Consider the following 3,504-nt stretch of genomic DNA (forward strand, 5'->3'; position numbering starts at 1 on the left):
CTAGTCTATAGTCTAGTCTATAGTCTGGTCTATAGTCTAGTCTATAGTCTAGTCTATAGTCTAGTCTATAGTCTAGTCTATAGTCTAGTCTATAGTCTGGTCTATAGTTAAGTCTATAGTCTACTCAATAGTGTAGCGTATAAACTATTCTATAGTCTAATCTTTAGTCTATTCTATGGTCTAGGCTGTAGTCTAGTCAATATTCTAGTCCTATCTATAGTCTGATCTTTAGTCGAGTCTATAGGCTGCAGCCCTTGTTTTTTTTTTAATTTTAAGGTGACAAAGTGTAGCCTAATTTTAGGAATTATTCGTGTCTAACGCTTGTTGTAAATTTCTGTTAATTAGTTTAATTTCATTGAAAAATACATAATATTGTTTTGAATGAACAATGTCGCCTAAAGCTTCAAATACTTAACTGAGTAGATACATTTTTTATCTAAAATCTCAACATTGTTATCATATCTTATGGTTAAGTAATTTTACCTGTTAATACCAAGAACAACAATTAAGTGAAAATCTCTAGAGGTAAAATTATTTTACTTTGTAAAAGCAACATTTTCTCAGGAATATAAATTTTTTTAATTCTTAGCACGGACATCTACTGAACGGCATATTTTAAGGTCATAATTAAAAATATTGTATATTTTAAGGAGGAAGATGTTGTATGTAAAATAGAGATTGTGTATGTAAAATAGAGGTTTTAATTATTTAAAATTTAAATTAAATTTAAAGGTACTGGAGATAGAGAAATAAATAATAAGAAATAAAAAGAAATGTAAATAAAATAAAACTGTTCCTTTTAGTTTTTCTCCACCTGTTCTCCATATTTTTGCAAATCTTATTTTTTTTTTAATTCTCCTTCACTTATTTAAATCACACAAATGCTATTTTAATAATTAAAACCACACACATTTTGCAATAACAACCACAACAACTTCAATGACCGGGAGAGTTGGCGGTTGGCAACCAAAAACCAATTCACATATTAAAATTCATTATCAGTAGCAGAAAAGCAAAAAATATAAAAATTAAAATTACACTTAAACTATTTATTTATAACATTATGAAATGGGTTATGTACAAAAGTATCATGTTTCAACAAATAATATAAAAAATCATATAAAAACAACAACAAAAACAATACAATAAAATATACCAAAGCAAAATCAACGAGACAACAAAAACATTTATAGATAAAATAAATTTTAGAAAAAAATTCATACAAATTAATTCATATTCATATACACATACATGAAAAATACTGTAATTGAGACAGAACAAAAAATAAACTAAAAACCACTAACACTACTGCAACAACTATTTTTGCAGGAGCAGTGAGTAGTGCACTTTGTCAGGATACCAACCACATACATACACATATACAAACATAAATATTGATAATGTATTACAATATTGTCAACCACATATAAATGCAAATAGAGAACTGTTTAAACTACTATAAAATAGTAACTATTTCTATACTTTTCTATGTTAGTATGTTTGCATGTATGTGCATAATGCACCCCAATACCAGACATACCACAACAAGCTATCCTTTTATGTATTTAAATATTTATAAGTCCTTGGAGCACTTCTTCACCTTTTTTGCTTAAACAGGCAGTTATCCGTTACGCAGCTATTTTAGTTCTAGTACAACACTATTTCACATCTAGTTCTAGCTTAATTCTAGCTTAATTCTAGTTCAATTTTAATTCCGTTCTATTTCAGTCCTAGTTCACTTCTAGTTCATTTCTAGTTCATTTCTAGTTAAGATCTAGTTCAGCTCCAGTTCAGTTCTAGTTCAGTTCTAGTTCAGTTCTAGTTCAGTTCTAGTTCAGTTCTAGTTCAGTTCTAGTTCAGTTCTAGTTCAGTTCTAGTTCAGTTCTAGTTCAGTTCTAGTTCAGTTCTAGTTCAGTTCTAGTTCAGTTCTAGTTCAGTTCTAGTTCAGTTCTAGTTCAGTTCTAGTTCAGTTCTAGTTCAGTTCTAGTTCAGTTCTAGTTCAGTTCTAGTTCAGTTCTCGTTCAGTTCCAATTCAGTTCCAATTCAGTTCTAGTTCAGTTCTCGTTCAGTTCCAATTCAGTTCTAGTTCAGTTCTAAGTTAGTTGTAATTACTTTCTAGCTAATTTGTAATTTAGTTTTAACACAGTTTTACATACATATGTAGTTTCATATGAAAAACTTATAGCTTTCTAACATGAAAATAAACACAGCGTTATAGATCTAACAAAAGCTTATAATTTAAAACGATCAGGACCTATAGAGCAATTAAAATTTTTAATGCATTTAAAAAGTTTAACTTTAATTATTAATATTTTTTTACTTTATTTAAATAATAATCTTTTTTTATATTTTTAATAAATCGCTGCAGTGTATTAAAATTCTTTGTTTTCACCACTAATTTAGCAACAAAAATATTTTAATTGATAAAAATAACTCACATTGATGATTATACACAAAAACCACTAAACACAATGAATATATATTAAATAAATAAATATTCTGAAAAATTACCTCTGCACTACAGAGTTTATATCATGTGAAACAAAACGCATATGTATGTGTAAATATAAATAATATAAAAATGACAAAAATTTAATAACAACTAGAGCTCATACAAAAAAAACAACATGAAATACATTGTATATTTTAAACAGACAACTTTGACTCTTTAGACCCCTTTAATGTGATAAATATTGATATCTTAATGATCAATCATTATAAAAACCAACACAATACAATAACAATTCATGTAAATTGTAAATAGTTGAAAAAGAAAAAAATAATAAGGTAATACAAATAAAATAGGCAAAAAACAACCACATAAAGCCATTATTTAATGAAGAATAATATAAACGGGTTTTACAACATCAACAACAAGCAAAACTGAAACAATTGGCAGGAGAATACAGTAAACAAAACAAGTAAATAATTATTTATACATACATATTGACGTACATAGGTATTTACACACTCTTTATGATTGGGCAAGAGTAGAAGAGTGAGTACTTTATATAAATGTAAGTGAATGTATGAGTACAATTGGCAGAAAATAAAAAAACAAGAAATTAAAAACATCATTCATTTAAAACTCAACTTCAAATATAAAATAAATTACAACAATAGTTATTTACATACAAATTTACATACACACACATGTTCAAACAAAAAAATACACATACATTTAAAGAGACACGAATGGTCAGAGCCAAACCAAACATAATTATTTGCAACCAATGACCACAAATAAAACATAACATGAATGCAAAATACTCATGAGTACTTGAAAAAACGAGGGTTGTTCAAAAATGTTGTGTACTTCTACATTATCAAATTCTATTCTAGATCTGTTCTGGTTCTGTTCTAGGTCTGTTTTAGCTCTATTGTAGTTCTCTTGTTGTTCTGTTCTAGTTCTGTTTTAGTTCTGATCTAGTTCTGTTCTAGTTCTGTTCTAGTTCTGTTCTAGTTCTGTTCTAGTTCTGTTCTAGTTCTGTTCTAGTTCTGTTC

The sequence above is a fragment of the Lucilia cuprina genome, chromosome 2, assembly GCF_022045245.1.
Source record: "Lucilia cuprina isolate Lc7/37 chromosome 2, ASM2204524v1, whole genome shotgun sequence".
Taxonomy (NCBI): Eukaryota; Metazoa; Arthropoda; class Insecta; order Diptera; family Calliphoridae; genus Lucilia; species Lucilia cuprina.